Source organism: Zingiber officinale, chromosome 1B, assembly GCF_018446385.1.
Source record: "Zingiber officinale cultivar Zhangliang chromosome 1B, Zo_v1.1, whole genome shotgun sequence".
Lineage (NCBI taxonomy): Eukaryota > Viridiplantae > Streptophyta > Magnoliopsida > Zingiberales > Zingiberaceae > Zingiber > Zingiber officinale.
Genome location: NC_055986.1, coordinates 62,558,276 through 62,579,034, shown reverse-complemented (window position 1 = coordinate 62,579,034; position 20,759 = coordinate 62,558,276).

The following is a 20,759-nucleotide window of genomic DNA, read 5'->3' as shown; positions in this document are numbered from 1 at the left end:
TGTTTCTAGAAAGTGACTTTGTTTCTAGAAAGACTAGTGGGAGCGCGTTCGATCTTGAAGAAGTTCAAGATGCGAACAATAGCACTAAAGCCTCGATGGAAATTGAACTGGAACCACAAAGTGTTGTGGATGATGTTGTTCCACAAGGAGTTGAGGAACAACAACCAGTTCAAGTAGACATACCTCTTCGCAGGTCTGATAGGATACGTCGTTAGCCTGAGAGATATTCATTTCTTTTGTCTGACCATGATGACATTGTGCTCATAGATGATGAGCCTACCACCTATCAGGAAGCTGTGATGAGACCAGATTCCGAGAAATGGCTAGAAGCCATGAGATCCGAGATGGAATCCATGTACACCAATCAAGTATGGACTTTGGTTGATCCACTTGAAGGGGTAAATCTCATTGGGTGTAAGTGGGTCTTTAAGCGAAAGACTGACATGGATAGACTTATCTATAAGGGTCGCTTGGTAACTAAAGGTTTCAAGCAGATTCATGGTATTGACTATGATGAAACCTTTTCTCCAGTAGCGATGTTTAAGTCCATACGTATCATGCTTGCTATTGCAGCCTACCATGACTATGAGATATGGAAGATGGATGTCGAAACCATATTTCTGAATGGAAACTTGCTCGAGGATGTGTACATGACACAACCTGAGGATTTTGTAGATCCAAAGTATACTAGCAGAGTATGCAAGCTGCATACGTCCATTTATGGACTAAAGCAAGCTTCTCGGAGCTGGAATCTTTGATTCGATGATGCAATCAAACAGTTTGGTTTCATCAAGAACGAAGATGAGCCTTGTGTCTACAAGAAGGTTGTAGGGGATATAGTTATCTTCCTCATATTGTATGTGGATGACATACTACTTATTGGGAAGGACATCCCTATGCTTCAGTCTGTCAAGACCAGGCTAGGGAGTTGCTTCTCAATGAAGGACTTAGGTGAGGCATCCCGCATTCTAGGGATACAGATATATAGAGATAGAACTAAGAGAATGCTTGGCCTAAGTCAGAGTACATACATTGACAAGGTATTCCTATGGTTTGCCATGCAGAACTCCAAGAAGGGATTTCTGCCGATGTCACATGGCGTGAGTCTTTCGAAGACTCAAGGTCCCTCTTCTAGAGAGGAGAGAGACCACATGGATCAGATCCCTTATGCCTCAGCCATAGGATCGATCATGTACGCCATGCTATGTACTCGACCTGATGTCTCGTATGCTTTGACCATGACGAGCAGATACCAGTCACATCCAGGTGAAAGTCACTGGATAGTGGTCAAGAATATTTTTTAAGTACTTAAGAAGGACTAAAGAATATTTCTTGATATATGGCGGCGATGATGAGCTAGCTGTAAAAGGTTACAGTGATGCTAGCTTCCAGACCGACCAGGATGACTATAGATCGCAGTCGGGGTTCGTATTTTGCATTAATGGTGGTGCTGTCAGCTGGAAGAGTTCGAAGCAGGATACAGTAGCTGATTCTACAACAGAAGCCGAATACATTGCTGCATCAGAGGCAGCAAAGGAGGTAGTTTGGATCCGCAAGTTCATCACTGAACTTGGGGTGGTTCCTAGCATTGCTGACCCCATTGAGCTCTATTGTGACAACAATGGTGCTATAGCACAGGCGAAGGAACCTCGCTCACACCAGCGGACCAAACACATATTACGGTGCTTCCATCTCATTCGAGAGATCATCGAGAGAGGAGATGTGAAGATTTACAGAGTACCTACAGAGGCTAACAACGCAGATCCCTTCACCAAGGCTTTGGCATAGAGGAAGCATGATGGTCACACAAGGTCATTGGGGCTTAGAGCCTACACTAATTGGCACTAGTGCTAGTGGGAGATTGTTAGCTAGAGCCCTAGAGCCAATCATTTGATGATTGTATTTTTGGACTTGTTGTATCATATTCTATATAAATAAAGGCATTTGGTTTTTGGTTATTATACTTACTAGTATTGGTGCCAAATAAACTAAGTATAATAACGTCCTTGAGTAGAAGGTTCTTACCTATATCAATCGGTTAGCTGAACGGATAGTGAGATGATATAGGGAACACTACTCTTAATCATTCCTAGTCGAGTATTAATATTAAGGGACAATGTTAATGCAATAAGACTAGCATGTAGGTCAACTCGTTGACTTGATCTCACAAGTCATGGATATAGAGATATCAAGTTGACACATGGGTATGCATTAGAGAATGTATACTGAATGACCCGCCATGAGAAAGTATCATGGATCGTTATATGAGTGTCATATACTTTCTCATGTGGCTATTAGTATGATTACTAGTCCTTAGACCTGAAGTCACCATGGATCCCTACATAAGGAGTTATGTACTTTGGTTTGGTCAAACGTCACCTGTAACTGGGTGGACTATAAAGGCGATTACTGGGTATGTAACAAATTATGCGGAGGGATATGAGTGATATAGATGGGATCAATCCCTCCTATATGACGGGAGAGACATCGGTATTCTTGATAGAGTGAGATCACGAAGTGCATGGCCATGCCCAAATGAGTCAACCTGAGATGTTGAGCTCATTTGATCGAGTAAGTCTTCTTGGAGTTCAAGATTTAGATTGATTAGAGGATGACACGGTCTATGCCTCACATTGATCAATCTAGATGTCTAGGATAGAAGGACATTGTCACATATTGTGAGAAGTCACAATTAGTAGTCACAAGGTGATGTTGGATCTCAACATTGCTTGTAACTTGGGTAGCAATGATGTATTGCTAGATGCCGCTCATTGTTTATGTTTCTATAGGAGTTTAGAAACATTGCCAACGTTACAAGAACCTATTGGGTCACACACAAAGAACAAGTGGATGGAGATTAGGTTCATATGATGAACCAATTGGATTAGGTTCATATGATGCACCAAGGATTGGATTCGGATTAATTCAAATTAGACTTATTGAGTTAGACTCAATTAGATTCAATTGTTGAATGAGTCTAATTTAAATTTGATTCATTGAGTCAATTTATATTAATGAATTGAGATTCATTAAATTAAAATTGACTTGAACCAAATGTTGGTTTTAACTCACAAAGGAAGAGAATTGGTCAATTTTGACTTGACCAAATGGAAGTTGAAACATCAAGTTTGACTTGATGTATTGCCACATCATGAAGGTTGACTCATCCTACATGGCATGACTAACCTTGCCACATCATCTCCATATCATCAAGGGAGATCAAGAGGTTACACTCCTCCATTTAATGTGGCCGGCCACATTAAATGAGGAGTTACTCATGTGTGGCCGGCCACATAATGAAAATGGGTTTCATTTTTTGGTGGCATTGATTTGGTGTTGAATGCATCTTCTTCCTTGGGTTCTTCCTTCTCTTTGCTACTGTTGCCGTGGGGTTTCAAGCAAGAGGAAGGTGAGTGAGTTGAGTTCCAAGTGAAAAGGGTGAAGTGAAGGTCATAAAGGAGGGTACCTAGAGGAGTATGTGAGATTCCTTTTACTTTCTCTCCTTTTCTCCTTTTTAAATCCAACCCGAGAGCCCTAGAAAGTGCTAGCACACTTGGGGTGCTCTCTTCTCCATCCTTGAGTGTTAGAGAACACATCTTGTTTGTGTGGATATCACTAGAGAGTTGTCTACGTTGACAACTTCGAGATCCGGCATACCTTGGACTTGCGGGATTGCAACGGGCACGCATCGAAGGTATAAAATGTTTTTCCTTTGTAGATCTACTGTAGATCGAAGTTTAAAACTCATACTCGTATTTCCGAAATTTTTCTTCGCACGGATCCAATGGCTAGGGGGTTTCGGGGTTTCCGCGACGCGGAAAAGCGATTTTCGCGACTCGAAAAACCCAACAATAGTATCAGAGCCACGTGCTAAGCGAGTACGAGTTTAGATTCATATTTTTATGAAAAATATAGATCTGTAAACTTTCTATAAATTCATGTTTTTATAGTTTTAATGGGTATTTTTCTCGTAGAAGCGAAGCACAAGTGTTTAGACACTTGTAGGCTTCTACTACCGAGAAGAATTTTCCGAAACGGCAATGTTTCGCCCCAAAATATTTTGGGGGCAGAGGGCTTAGGCGCTGTTAGATCGCAAAGGAACCTTCGCGATGGTTAGATCGCGGGTAGGGGCGCTGCCCCTGGCCCCGCAAGGGGATTCGTTCCGCGATTACGCCCGAAAACGCTAAACGGGACCGCCGGGAAAAAATTACTCATAAAATTGTAAAAATTATGAAAAATTATAGAAAATTATGAAAAATATATAATTTAGAATTATATATTAATTTTGTGATAGTCATGGCCCAAAAGACCCAATTGGATTGGAATAAATGTGTTGTAATTCATAATACGGACTGCGTGCCGTTATGTGATGTGTGTGCTGTATTTATTTTTATTTTATTTTATTTTCACGACCTGCGCGTCGTGCCTTTCTCTTATATTCTGGTTGTAAATTAGATTTAGACTCGAATGTAACTCGAGTTTCAAAATTGTAATGTAATTTTGAAGCGGTGGAAGGTCCACACGAGACGGAGTTACGAGGAGGGTGCGAGCAACACGAGGTGGTCAAAGGAAGGAGCTTGAGAAGCTGTTGACCTTAGGTTGACCATCTGATCTTCTCATTGGCTTGAGAAGATCGTAGTAGGGCCATGACACAATCACAAAATAATTTAATTAATTGCTTATATGTATGTGATGCATGTTTAATTAAGTAGTTAATTAGTGGCTAGCGATTAGATTAGATCTAAATCGTGCACATGATGCACCCCACAATTAGATTAGATCTAAATCAAGTATTTGATACGCATCATCATTTAGATTAGATCTAAATTACGTCAACTCGTAATGCCTACCATGCCGTGATACCTACCATTACCTCGATCGCATGTTGTTGTTGAATCTGCCAAAGCAGAGCAACACATACTATCTTGGTAGGGTACGGAGGGACAATCTTGGTCCCGCCTATCAACGCATGGGTGAGTACTACTCAATTAGATTAAGTAACTAGTTAACTCAATTGGATCGAGTTTAACTATAGACATTATCCAATGGTTGGTAGATAGGTCAAAATCACGTTTATATTAACTCTTGGGCGTATTAGCCAAAGCTATCTCAAGTTTTAATATAAATGCGGATTTTGATCCTATAAACAAGAGTTGTATAGGTAATCGTTACCTACCGATCATACTAAGTCTTGGGTGTATTAGCCAAAGCTAACTCAAGGGTTAGTATGATGTGGATCTTGTCCCACATGAATTATAGAATTCAGTGGGAGCATCATTTAGTTAAAGGCCTAATTAAATGATTAAGAATATGATACTTACTTCTGCATTTATTTCTATTGTAGAATTGTCATGACATTGAACACGAACATCTTCTCTCTACGTTCTGTCCTTAAGAAGGACAAGCTCAACGGAGCAAATTTCCTGGACTGGTATAGGAATCTGAGAATAGTTCTCACCCAAGAACGTAAACTGTACGTTCTGGAGCAGCCCATTCCGGAGGCTCCTCCTGCCACTGCCACGCGAGCAGACCGAGATGCTTACAAGAAGCATCAAGATGACGCATTAGATGTGTCCTGTCTTATGCTCGCGACCATGAACTCTGAGCTTCAGAAGCAACATGAGTTATGGACGCTTACGATATGGTTGAACATCTTTGTCACCTATATCAAGGACAAGCAAGGCACTGGAAGAGGAACTCCAAAGAATACCTGGAAGATCTTAAGAAGAAGAGAAATAAGATTTCTACTTCAGGTTTCGGGGTTTACGAGACGCGGAAAAGCGGTTTTCGCGGCCCGAAAAACCCAACAAATGTAGCTAGTTAGCTACTATTCAACTATTCCCTCGGCCACTCGTGAGGGTGGTAGCTGGAGTGGTGTACAGTCTATCACTGACCTTGCCTCTCGACCATACAAGGGTCATGGTGCAGAGAGGTGGGCGGGAATGACCATCCGTGCATACATTGTTATTATACTTGCTTTGATTACTGCTATTTATATAGGCTATTATTGCTTACTGATGTTGTTCACTTGTGCTGATATGCTTACTTATGTTGAGATATACTCTCATTGTAGATGTTTAGATATTGGTTTAATTATTGGAAAGTTGTATATACCTTACTTATTACCTCTGTAGTTATGAGCAGTACTGTAGCAGATTAGTGCCCTTTCTGACCTTCTATACCTAGCCTAGGATATGGTTTCAGGTATGAGCATTTATTATGGTTATATTTTTAGTATATGCTATTCTCTTATGAGATTGTATTCCTTTTGGCATCCTCTATTGATTTATTTTGTTCATGCACTATATTATGTTTACCCACTGTGTTCCAATACTCACCACCTCGCAAATTGGTTTTCTTTCGCTAGGTAACAGATATATGAGTCATGGATTCTTGGAGAGTCTCGGCTGTCGGTCCCACGTCACACTCGAGGATAGTTTTCTTTTTGGATTTTGTTACTTTTTGGGTGGTATATTAATTTTGCGTATTTTGCTTTTGAACAAGTCACTGTGGATTTTTGGAGTCTAGTCTAGTGGTTGCAGGAATTTTTGTTAGTGCCGCTGTTGGTCTTTTGTTCATATTGTTTTGTGTTTTCCGCTGCGTTTACGCTATTGTGTGTTTCCTTTCAGCCGTGTAGGCTTATTAAACTGCGTGGTTGTGGTTATTTCGTTCCAGCCGAGTGGGCTGATGATGTAAACTGCGTGGTTGTGTATATATTTCAGCCGAATGTGGCTGATGTATATTTTGTATGTTGAAATATTTCAGATTGTCACCGGTACAGGGGAGATGCTGCCGGATTTTTGTGTGGCAGAGACTCCTCTGGGGCGTGACAAGCATAGCTACATGCGAAAAAGTCTCCTCATAATCGATTTTCTCTTTCTAAGTATACCCTTTCGCAACAAGCCTTGCTTTGAAGGTTTCTACCTTCCCATTTGTCCCTCTTTTTCTTTTGTAGATCCATTTACATCCAACGACTTTTACATCATCTAGTGGTTCTACAAGCTCCCAGACCTTATTAGAATACATAGACTCTATTTCAGAATTCATTGCCTTTTCCCAAGATACTGCATCTATATCTTGGAGTGCTTCGTCATATGTACGCGGATCAGGTTCATGTTTACTCGGGATCAAGTCCAAAGACTCTCACAAAAACATGAATCTCTCAGGTTGCTTTACAACCCTCCCACTACGACGAGGCACTGTCTCTGGTTGTGTATCATGTGTGACACGTGTTGTAGTTTCTTGTGGTACTTCATCTTGTACTGTTGTTACTAAACTAGACGTGTCCTCTCTTATTTCTTCTAGAACTATTTCACTCATGGGCTTATGGTTCATTACATAATCTTCTTCTAAAAATAGAGCATTGGTGCTAACAATGATCTTCTGATTTTTAGGATTATAAAACAAACCACCTTTCATTCCCTTAAGATATCCCTCAAACAGATAAACTTCTATACGTGATTCCAACTTGTCAGTATTTCCCTTCAGCACATGTGCTGGACTACCCCATATCCGGATATGATTCAGATTAGGCTTATGCCCATTCCATAATTCCATGGGAGTAGAAGGAACTGTTTTAGAAGGTACCATATTCAGAATGTACACTACTATTTTCGGAGCATATCCCCAAAATGAGTTTGGTAATTATGAATAATTCATCGTCGATCTAACCATTTCCAAAAGAGTCCTATTCCTTCGTTCTGCCACATTATTCTGTTGGGGTGTACCAGGTGCAGACAATTGGGATTGAATCCCGACTTCTGATAAGTAATTCCTAAACTCTCCAAAGAGGTATTTGCCACCACGGTCAGACCGTAGTGTCTTGATACTTTTACCAAGACGTTTCTCCACATCAGCCCTATATTCTTTGAACTTATCAAAGCATTCAGACTTGCTATACATTAAGTAAATGTATCCATATCTTGAATAATCGTCTATAAAGGAGACGAAATATTCATAACCATCTCTTGCCTGGATAGACATAGGACCACACAAATCAGAATGAACCAATTCTAACACTTATTTGGCTCTATATCCCTTGGCCTTAAAAGGTCTCTTGGTCATTTTACCTTCTAAGCAAGATTCACAGGTTGGAAAGTTTTCCAATTCTAATCAACCCAAAGTCCATCGGCTATGAGCCTTTGAATCCTACTTAAGTTAATATGACCAAGCCTTAGATGCCAAAGATACGTTTGGTTCATTTCCGAAGATTCTTTTATCTTTCTAGAGTTAGAAGATGTGTTATTAATTTTCATATTTTATATTATGGAAGAAATTAGATTTAAACTATATAAATTGCCAACCAATGCACCAGAACAGATAATCACTTTATTTCTCTTTATAACCACATTATTACTAAAGAAAACTGAATATCCATCCAAATACAGTTTAGAAACTGAAATTAAATTCTTTCTAAAACTGGGTACATAAAGACAATTTCTTAAAATCAATTTCCTATTCCTATCAAATGATAAGTAGACGTCTCCCACTGCAACATCCACCACCTTAGTAGCATTGCCCATATAGACAGTTATCTCTCCATCAAATAGTCGCCGGGTTTCCTGGAACCCCTGCAAAGAATTGCAGACATGATCAGTGGCTCCCGTATCTACACACCAGGTGTTGGAAGATAACACCGCTAAACATGTTTCAACTACTAGAGTATGAGATATACCTTTATTGTTCTAGTTCCTATGAGGATAGTCTGCTTTCCAATGTCCAGACTGCTTGCAGATAAAGCACTTGCCCTTCGGCTTCTTCATTCCAGCTTTTTGTCCTGTACCCTGAGGTTTATTCACTCTCTTTACTGAAAAGACCTGTTTCTTCTTCTTCTTGCCTTTCGACTTAGAAGTAGAACCATTTTCAGCATAGTGAATCTGAGAACTGTGACGAAATATACCTTCTGCTGCCTATAGTTCTGTTAGAAGTTCCGCCAATGTATACTCTCTTTTGTTCATGTTATAGTTCAGGAGGAACTGCTCAAAACTTCTGGGTAGCATTTGGAGAATTATATCGACCTGGGTTTCCCCATCGATTTCTCCTCCAAAAACTTATATTTCATTCAGATAAGCCATCATTTTGAGGATATGATCCCTTACGGGTATCCCCTCAGACATGGTGGCTGTCATTAACTTTCTCATTGCCTCTTGCCTAGCAGTCCGACTCTGATGCCCAAAGAGTTCTTTGAGATTATTCATTATATCATAAGCAGTTGGTAAATCTTGATGCTGATGTTGCAATACATTTGACATTGAAGCCAAAATGCAACACCGCACTATCTCATATGCTTTTACCCATTTCTTATGATACTCATTCTCCTCTGGGGTAGAATCACCATTAGGTGTATCTGGGCATACCTCTGACAGTACAAACTTATAGCTTTTAGTAGTTAAGACAATATCCAGGTTTCTTTTCCAATCTATATAGTTGGGACCACTAAGTCTATTCTCTTTTAGAATAATGGCCAGTGGATTGAAAGTCATCCTAAGAATCACAAAATAAATTTTGGTCAGGACTCTAAATTTAGAATAATATTGATTCCTCAAACAATACTATTTAAATTTACCAACACCTCAAAACACCGTGAATATTGCATGCCATGTTAGTGTGGACGTATACAAATTCAACATTTGTAAGAGGAGGGTGTAACCCATAAATTTTATTATCTTGTCATCATAACTTTATGACAAATAAAATTAATAGTTGGTTTTTCTTTGGTCACACAAAACAATAGCAGTGACTTCGTTGGGGAGGATACTATTGAATGAGTCTAAGTGTATACCATTACTTGATACTTAATCCATTAAATAAGATTGTGCCCCTTTAGTTGTAGAAGATCACACGCTCCTAAATAATTTTCTATAACCATCCATAAAGGAAGTTTGATCTAGTGATCCGCAACAAACTCATCTGTTGTGGAGGGAGGCACTCAGAGCCAACACGCAAGCTTGTTGTATCACTTACAAACCAGTAATGGAGATCGTGGAATTTATTAAAATCCCTCTCCCACTTAGTTTTTTAAAATTGAGGATTTTAACCTATGCTAGCATACATCACATGCACATAGACATCATAATAAATAAAAGCAATAAATTTGGAAATTAATTTTGCAACTATTATGGCATTTTCCATCACTGTCTTTAGTATGCTCCCACCCTAGCTGCTGCCTACTTTAGCCACCACCATCGGGTCAAGTTGTCGCATCTATTTTGCTTCTTATTCCGCTACGTCTCTGGTCCTCCAAAAGCACCACGCCTCGCTAAGATACGATCCGCGACAAATATAGAATTTTACATATATCGATCCTATATTCCATAAAGGAATGTACATGTATTCTAGATTGAACAAAAATAAAATTCTAAAAATAATACAGCTCCTGCTGTATTTGATACATACAATCATGCACACAAAATAATGACCTTAACATGTCCAAGGGTCCAATAACACATAATATCTATATGCCATAATATTTGGAGTCTGCAACCACAAAGTTAGCACATCCTACTATTATCCTGCCTAAATTATGTATGACATGTGCATAATTAATTTGAAAACCAAATGTAAAATACCAAAATGGGCAGATAATAATAAAGGAATTTTTCGGAATTTTTAGAAATTTTCCGAGAATTTTTCGGAGCTCGTACGAATGGGTTAACGGGGATGAAAACGGGGTCGGGAAAAGCATATTTAGGCTACCCCGTTTTAACGAGGTAATGTTGATTTTCTTTATTTCCTTTTTTCTTTTCTTTTTCTTTTTTATTTTTCTTTTATTTTCTTTCCTCGTCGTTTCCCTCTTCCCCTGTCGAAGCTCTTGCGCGCCGACGAAGCCCTAACTGCCCCGGCGGTTACTTTCCTCCTCCTCCCTCCCTCGCGTATAAGCCTCGGCCAAGTTCTCTTCCTCCTCTCCTTTGCCCGACTCCACTTCATCTTCTTCTCCTTCTCCACATCAGCGACGTCGACACCGCGAGCCTTAGCCATCTTCACGGCTGTCTTCTCCTCTTCATCGCACGACACCACCCTGAATCTGCTGAGTCTAGCTGTCGCTGGAGGGGGGAAATCCTTATCATGTCGATCGCTGCCGTCTCTCGACCCGAACCAGCGCCGCTGTCGCCTGTGCCCTAGCGCCGGCAGCAGCCTTTCACTTTGCCCTAGATCGCCATAATCTGGAAGCTTGAGTAGGTCTTCGGTTAGGAACAACAACCCAAGCCTTGGTGTCCCTTTCCGTGCCCTAATTCCACTGTGGGGTCTTCATTTGGTTCTGGCAGCACTCCAGTGAGCAGCTCCCCTTGTTCCAGCATCAAGAGGGGCTGTGAATTGAGGTAAGGTTCGGGTATCAGAAGTTTTCTTGCTGTAATTCAGTTGTTTGGACTGATTCTAAGAGGAATGTATGTTTTGTTGTTCTTTAGGTAGTTGTCGACAGAAGCTTTAGGGCAGTGAGGTGGATTTCCAGCAGCCACCTTGTTTATAGCTGTGAGTTTGAGGTATGTTGTAGGAATTTGGCAACGTGTTGTAGTGGATAATGGATTGATTTAGGAATGATTTAATTACATGATTATGTGTAGGTTTGAATTGGAGGTTGAAATTAGTTGTCGAATGTTGAGTAGGTTTATGTGTTTTTGAAATTAGGGTTTTGCCCTAATTTAGGGTTAAAGAATTTATTTATCTATTTATAGGAATTTAGCTAAATAATCGTATATCTATTGGATACAGGACTTTGACGCGAGACGAGTATCTCGATGTCGGATTTAGACATTCCTATTGGAGGCGGGTACTTCTGACTTTATGTCGTTTGATATGCATAGTAGTGAATTTAACAAATTGTAATAATTATGTTTCTTATCTATTTCGGTTAGTCACTACCCGATACTTGTTTCATGCTTGGTTGTTACTTGTTTTGCATCTCATGTTATTCCTTACCTGCTTATATATGCTTATAGGGGGTAGTGATATACCATGCTTCACCATGTTCAGGACCTAGGTTTTATACCTTATCTTATCTATGTACCTTTGATTTGATTCATTGACCTAAGGTGCACCTTCTATATATATATGGATTAGCTCAGGATATTTCCATGGTTAGTGTCATGCACCATTCGCATGATTGCATGCTGTGCGATGTTCCGCTCCATTATTGTTGAGCATATCGCCAGTTACATGGATCTGCACACACCACCACTCATGGGTTAGTGGTCGATTCAGGCAGAGTGTGTTGCAGCAGGGACTTTGTTTGGCTTCGTTGGTCCGCTCATGGGTAGTGTGACGCAGCATGGTAGCCGGCAGAGATTCCTCTCCGTCATCGTGTACTGGGAGATGAGAGCATTGCGCTCCCCCATTATGTTTTGGGGTAGGAGGATAGGTGTACTCCGACAGCATCTCGTCCACTCAGTCACTCATCAGGAGCAGTGACGACAGAGTGCACCATTGTCACAGCCCTACCCACTCGGTCTCACCATTGTGTGTGAGATGGTTGACTGGCGTCAGGGGTGACCAGGACGCATCATTGGCATCATACGCATTGATGCATTTATTTCTTGTGATTGTGTTTGCTGCATTTATTTGCTGCATTTTGGTTGGATGGCCATGCCTGACATGCATATAGTATTTCTATACCTCTCGGACTGTTTATCCTTGTACCAGGTCCTGGTTAGTATAATTTTCTCCTGTTTACTACAGTTGCATTTTATCCTTCTTATATCAGGAGACTGTACGCATGATTAGTGCTAGATGTTATTTGTCTACTATGTATATCAGTTGTTACTCGCTGAGGAATTGACTCACTCCGTGGATATTTATTATTTTCAGGTTGATGTTGTCAGGAGTGTTCCAGTCGCTAGTTCCCTGCAGTCTACGAGGACGTCGTGTTGAACTTTTAGTCTTTCTTGTTTTAGACTATGTTTGGATTTGTTTGTGTTGATACAATTGGATCTTGTATGGATTTCTTATTGCCTATGAGTTTTATTGGATTTGTTTTACTACACGTCTGCCTAGACGGCAGAAGAGGTAAGTGGATTTTATCGTCGGATTTGAGCTTTATAAGTGTAGTTGAGTAGGGTTGTTTTTGAGTCATATCATCATTGTTCAGTTTGTTTACAAATAAACTGCGTGGATGTCTGTGTTATTGTTTGTTTATTATTGTTATTATTCCAGCCGCATGTGGCTGAGGTATATGTTGATGTAGAAAGTTTTAGATTGTCCACCGTACAGGTGAGATGCTGCCGAAATTTCTTCGGACAGATACTCCTCCGGGGCGTGACAATTTAGTGGTATCAGAGCCAAGTTTTACGATCTTTGCTTTCGTATTTTGGATATTTGGAATAACCTGATACCAATTTATTTGGTATCAGAGCGCCAGGTTGGCGATACTTGTTTGATTTTCGTGTTACGGATTTTCGAGATTTAGCTGATACCAATTTATTGGTATTTAGCTGCTTTTGGTGTTCTGGATTTTTGGGTTAGCCCGGGTTTGCGAGTCAAACCGGGTATTTATTTCGGATTAGCACGGATTCCCATTATGTGATGCTTCGGTTTATATGGATTTCTAGTGATTTTCTTGTGTAGAATTCCGAGGTCAATTTGGGGACTGGATAGCGACGGAACATCTCCAAATGGCAAATAGGTATAAGGTAATTTTTATAATTATAATACTTGTAGTAATACCTGAGTAATAATTACTATATGAGTATTGGTCTTTTTCTCGGTACTCCAAACCATCCTAATGTTGGTCAAGGTGGGAATGACAGTAAGTTGTTGCTAAGAATCACCCAAGCCTCAACCTCACGTGTTAAGCTGGTAGATAATCTATGAGCCTTTACAATGTTGTACTTGAACCTCTTTTATAGGTCTCTAAATAAATGCTCATACAATGGCAAGGTTTCATATGATTAATGTTCTTTGGACTTTGACGGTTGATTCATCGAGTCTAATGAATTCATAATAACTCTTTAGATCTCAATTTTAAGTGCATCCTGCACTTTACTTTTGAAGTTTCTCAAAATAACAAGTGATTGATCTCCATTGTGATTTCCTTCATACCTGTCCTTTAAGCAGGATCCAATATATCTCATATATAGTTTTATGTTGTATGTCCGACTAATTTACCTTGTTACTGGCTGCTCCTACTCAATGTGAGATCCAGCAGATTTAATCTGGAAGATTGTATATTCCATCAATTCAACAACCTAAGGAATCAACCTTCAATGCCAAAGTGTCATTTTTCAACCGTATTGTTGCTTGTACGGCTTGTTCAGTCTATTCCTTCCTTAAATCCTTCATCCCCTGACTATTACCATGGAGTTGCTTAACTGAAAGAATTATGCTTCGTGGGATTTAGTGGTTGGGACTTTAGATTGTTGTGATTCTTTGGTCCACAACAGCCTCATGCCAGTGGATTAATGACTACTTATCCTTCTCAGCATGCTAAGGTTATGTAAGAGCACTTTAACCAGCTTCTTAGTATGATAATAATTTACACTATTCATCATTAATTTCAACCAATGAACACTTAACTCTTTATAAGCTCTTCCATTCCATTCGAATTGGACATCGATAGATGTTGCAGGCGTCTACCATAGTCTCAATATCCCTTAATCTTACGGTAGATCTTTTAGTATTGGAAATGGTCGATTTTGATATTATACTTGGCATGGACTGTTTGTTAGCATATCATGCCACTGTTGATTGCCAGACGAGGGTGGTCACATTCCGGCCTCCGAACCAACCCTTGTGGGATTTCACTGGCATCAGAGACGACGTCATATCGATCATTTCGGCGATTCAGGCTCAGAAGCTGCTTTCACATGGCTGTCAGAGTTTTCTGTTATCTTTGATTAGTACTGAGGACAGCAGTAGTTCGCAGCTCTCCGACATTCCGGTGGTCCAAGAGTACCCAGATGTATTCCCAGAGGAGCTACTAGGTCTGCCTCCTAGAAGGCAAGTGGAGTTCGCTATTGAGCTGATTCCGGGGACCGTACCGGCATCGAAAGCTCCTTATCGTATGGCACCAAAAGAGTTGAATGAGCTGAAGGTTCAACTCTAGGAGCTTTTAGACAGGGGATTTATTCGTCCTAGTGTTTCTCCATGGGGTTCTCCGGTATTATTTGTCAAGAAAAAAGACCGCACTATGAGGCTATGTATTGACTATAGATAGCTAAATGCAGTGACCGTCAGAAATAAATATCCTTTACCATGGATCGAGGATTTGTTTGATCAGCTCAGAGGTACATCAGTGTATTCTAAGATTGATCTGCGGTCCGGGTATCATCAGCTGAGAGTCAGAGACTCAGATATTCAGAAGACAGCTTTCCGTACCAGATACGGTCATTATGAGTTTTTGGTAATGCCATTTGGGCTTACAAATGCTCCAGCGGTGTTTATGGACTTGATGAACCACATCTTTCTGGAGTATTTGGATCAGTTTGTTATCATTTTCATTGATGACATATTGGTCTACTCGCATTCCTAGGAGGAGCATGCACAACATCTTCGCATAGTCTTGGAGACTCTTAGACGACATCAGCTGTACGTGAAGTTCAGCAAGTGTGAATTCTGGCTATCCTCAGTCGGTTTTCTAGGACATGCTATCTCAAGTAGAGGTATTTCAATAGACCCTCAGAAGATCGAGGCTGTCACCAGCTGGGAGCAGCCGAAGTCAGTACAGGAGATCCGCAGTTTTCTGGGACTAGCCGGTTATTATTGACGTTTTGTCGAGGGTTTCTCGCGTATTGTAATGCTGCTGACACGTCTTACCAGGAAAGGCGTGAAGTTCATGTGGTCCGAGGATTGTAAAACCAGCTTTCAGGAGCTGAAGCGGAGATTAGTGTCGGCTCCAGTTTTAGTTTTACCTTCTGGAGAGGATGGATTTGTACTCTACACCGACGCATCTCTTCAGGGTTTGGGCGCTATTCTGATGCAGCATGGCAGAGTAGTCTCTTATGGTTCTCGATAGTTGAAGGAGCATGAGAAGAACTACCTAGTTCATGATCTGGAGTTAGCTGCCATCATCTTTGCGCTGAAGCTTTGGCGGCATCATCTATACGATATTACATTTGAGATTCTCACTGTTCATAAGAGTCTCAAATATATTTTTACTCAGAAGGAGCTTAATCTCTGACAGAGGAGATGGATGGAGTTCCTGAAGGATTACGATTGTACCATTAGCTACCACCCGGGGAAAGCTAATATGGTTGTCGACGCACTCAGAAGGAAGTCCAGAGAGACTTTGGCTTGCCACCGAGTTTCAGTTACAGACTTGGTTCAGGGTTTCTCCGAGTTAGACCTTGAGGAGCAGGGACATACAGAGCAGGGCATTCTTGTTACCATGGTTGATCAGTCGTCGATCAGGATGAGGATCCGAGAGGCCCAGGCTGGTGATCAGCATTTGCAGTTCATTGGCAGTCAGATAGCTTCCGGGCAGTAGACCGAGTTCAGACGAGACGAGAAGGGTGTTATATATTTCCGAGGCATATTATGCGTACCTGAGTCTCATCAGGTCTTACAGGAGCTACTTCAGGAGGCTCACCGCTCTCGATTTGCGATCCACCCAGGCGGGACCTGTTAGCTAGAGCCCTAGAGCCAATCATTTGATGATTGTATTTTTGGACTTGTTGTATCATATTTTATATAAATAAAGGCTTTTGGCTTTTGGTTATTATACTTGCTTGTATTGGTGCCAAATAAACTAAGTATAATAACGTCCTTGAGTAGAAGGTTCTTACCTATATTAATCGATTGGTTGAATCGATAGTGAGATGATATAGGGAACACTGCTCTTAATCATTCCTAGTCGAGTATTAAAATTCAGGGACAATGTTGATGCAATAAGACTAGCATGTAGGTCAACTCGATGACTTGATCTCACAAGTCATGGATATAGAGATATCAAGTTGACACATGGGTATGCATTGGAGAATGTATACTGAATGACCTGCCATGAGAAAGTATCATGGATCGTTATATGAGTGTCATATACTTTCTCTTGTGGCTATTAGTATGACTACTAGTCCTTAGACCTGAAGTCACCATGGTTCCCTACATAAGGAGTTATGTACTTTGGTTTCGTCAAACGTCACCCGTATCTGGGTGGACTATCAAGGCGATTACTAGGTATGTAACAAATTATGCGGAGGGATGTGAGTGATGTAGATGGGATCTATCCCTCCTATATGACGGGAGAGACATCGATATTCTTGATAGAGTGAGACCACGAAGTGCATGGCCATGCCCAAATGTGTCAATATGAGATATTGAACTCATTTGATTTAGTGAGTCTACTTGGAGTTCAAGATTTAGATTGATCAGAGGATGACATGGTCTATGCCTCATATTGATCAATCTAGATGTCTAGGATAGAAGGACACTTGTCATATTTTGTGAGGAGTCACAATTAGTAGTCACAAGGTGATGTTGGATCTCAACATTCTTGTAACTTGGGTAGTAATGATGTGTTGCTAGATACCGCTCATTACTTATGCTCCTAAATGGATTTAGGGGCATTGCCAACATTACAATAACCTATAGGGTCACACACTAAGGACAATTAGATGGAGATTAGGTTCATATGATGAACCAAGAGGATTAGATTCATTTGATGAATCAAATTAGATTAAGAGTAATCCTAATTGGGCTAATTGAGTTGGACTCAAGTTGATTCATGTGTTCAATGAGTCTAATTTAGATTATGACTCATTGAATCAATTTAATTAAATGAATTAGATTCATTATATTAAATTCGCTTGAATCAAATGGTTGGATTAGATCAACCATGGGAGAGATGTGGTCAAGTTTGATTTGACTTGAGAGGAAGATGGAGAGTCAAGTTTTACTTGACTATTTGCCACATCACAAGTGAGTTGGCAAAATGTGGACCAATGATGATGCTTCACATCATCATGGTTGCCACCTCATGGAAGTTACTAGTGAGTGCCACCTCATGGTGGTTACATTCCTTTCTTTAATGTGGCCGGCCACATTAATGTGTGGAGTTACACAAAGTGGCCGGCCACACTAATGTGATGGAGGTTTTCATTTTGTGTTTTTACTCTCATTCACTTCATCTCCTTCCTCTAGCCATTTTTGCTCTCCCTCTCCTCTCCTTGGCAGAATCCCATAAGGTGCTAGCACACCTTGTTTTGGTCATCTCCACTTAGTCTGTTCGTGTGGATACGTATAGAGAGTTGTCTACGTTGACAACTTCGAGATTCGGCGAATCTTGGACGAGTGGGATACGAAAAGGGCACGCATCGAAGGTATAACCTTTTCTTTTGTAGATCTAAGTGTATATCTAGGTAGAAACTCGTATTCGTATGTTTTTTAAAATTTTTCTTTGCATGGATTCGTTGGCTAGCGGCTTTCGGGGTTTCCGCGATGCGAAAAAGCGATTTTCGCGGCCCGAAAAATCCAACAGTGGTATCAGAGCCACGTACGAAGACGAATACGAGTTTATTTTTTTGTTTTATGAAAACTTTTCAGTTCTGTAATATTCTGTAAATTTATGATTTTTATAGTTTTAAGGGTATTTTTCTCGTAGAAGCGAAGCACAAGTGTTTCGGCACTTGTAGGCTTCGACTACCGAGAAGTTTTTCCCAAAATGGCTAAGTTTCGCGCCAAATTTTTTTGGGACAGCGGGCTAAGGCGCTGTTAGATCGCAAAGGAACCCTCGCAATGGTTAGATCGCGGGTAGGGGCGCTGCCCCTGGCCCCGCAAGGGGATTCTGTTGGTGCGGGAAGCATCCACGATCGAACCTAAGTTTTGATAATGGCAAAGGGTTCAAAGTTAGGTCTTGTTGTTATCTAACATGTTGAATGAGTGTTTCAGGAAAGTCCTAACTGCGGTTTGGCAGGTGAAAACCCTAGGGGGTGGTAACCCTAGGTCCTAGGGGGCGGTAACCCTATGTGGAGAAAAGTCCAAGCTGCGGTTAGGCAAAGGGAAAACCCTAGGGGGTGGTAACCCTAGGTCATAGGGGGTGGTAACCCTATGCGGAAAGTCTTGGCAGGTCGATGGCTTCAGGCAAAAGTCCTAGGGGGTGGTAACCCTAGGTGGAAAGTCCTGGTGTCGCGAACCAGGTGAAAGACTGGACTAGCCGGGAAGCGGATGTCCAATAGAAAGTCCGGAAGCGTCGAGTGCTGAGCAAAAGTCCAGTCGATCTGAAGGATCACACTGGCAACAGGTAAATCTCCTGAGTGGAGTAGGTGAGGACGCGTTCCCCGTAGAGGGAACAGTAGGCGTCGGGTCGACCTAGGATTTCCGGTTGGAAATCCGAAGTCAGACCCGGACAGTCCGGAGACTGTCATTACTTCATATTCATACTATTATTGTGTATTAACTTTGTGGTGCAGGTATTTTTGGATTGACATACTTGCAGGTACCAAAAACACAAAGAAGAACTCGGATGAACAGTGTCGGAGGTGCCTCCATGAGGCTTGGAGGCGCCTCGGGTGCAAAACCTAAGCTGGCGTGAGAAGCAGGCTTAAGGCGCCTTGGACAGCTTGGAGGCGCCTTGAAGGGTTTGAAGGCGCCTTCAGGTCGCGGTAGTCAAAGGGTTATCGCATCGAGCAGATCGGGATAGAATTCAAGCTTCAAGGAGCCTTGGAGCTTGTTTAAGGCGCCTTGAACACTGTTTAAAAGCAGTAGTCGACCAGTAGCTCTAGATAACACCTTCTCAAGCAATCTTCTGCAACGTGCTGTGAATTCGACCATCCCTAAGTGCTGCAAGAACACCCCGACGACCCGAAGCTTCAGATTTAGTCTTTTGTTGTCGGTATATTCTTATTACTGCTTTACATTGTACTTAGTTTGTAATAGTCTTTACGAACTATAGTTGTTGCCCACCGAAAGCGGTCAGTGACCGCGGGCCTTCGAGTAGGAGCCGAGATAGACTCCGAACGAAGTAAATAGTTTGTCTTTCTATGTGTTTGTTTACTTTCCGCTTCGTTACTTCTCCGATAGTTTTTACGATTCCAATAATCGAACGAAATAGCCGAAAGCGCTATTCACGCCCCCCCTCTAGTGCGTCTCGATCCTACAGATTCGTTCCGCGATTGCGCACGAAAACCGCTAAACGGAACCGCCGGGAAATTATACTCGTAAAAATTGTAAAAATTATAGGAAAAATTACAGAAAATTATAGAAATATATAATTTCGAATTATATATTATTTTTGTGATAGTCATGGCCCAAAGACCCAATTCGATTGGATAATTTGTGTTGTAATTCATAATACGGCCTGCGTGTCGTGATGTGATGTGCGTGTTGTATTTTTTATTTTTCGCGACCTGCGCGTCGTGCCTTTCTCTTTTATTCTCGTTATAAATTAGATTAGACTCGAATGTAACTCGAGTTTAAAAATGTAATGTACAAAATTTGAAGCGTTGGAAGGTCCACTCAAGACGAAGTTACGAGGAAGGCGCGAGCAACACAAGGTGGTCAAAAGGAAGGCGTTTGAGAAGCTATTGACCTTAGGTTGACCATCCGATCTTCTCATTGGCTTGAGAAGATCGTAGTAGGGCCATGACATAATCACAAAATTTAGTTAATTACTTGTGTATGTGATGCATGTTTAATTAAGTAATTAATTAGTACCTAACGATTAAGATTAGATCTAAATCGTGCACAAGATGCACCCTTACGATTAGATTAGATCTACATCGTGTACAAGATGCACCCTATTGATTAGATTAGATCTATATCGTGTATAGATACAACATCGACGTTTAGATTAGATCTAAATCACGTCAACTCTAATGCCTATCGTGCCGTGATACCTA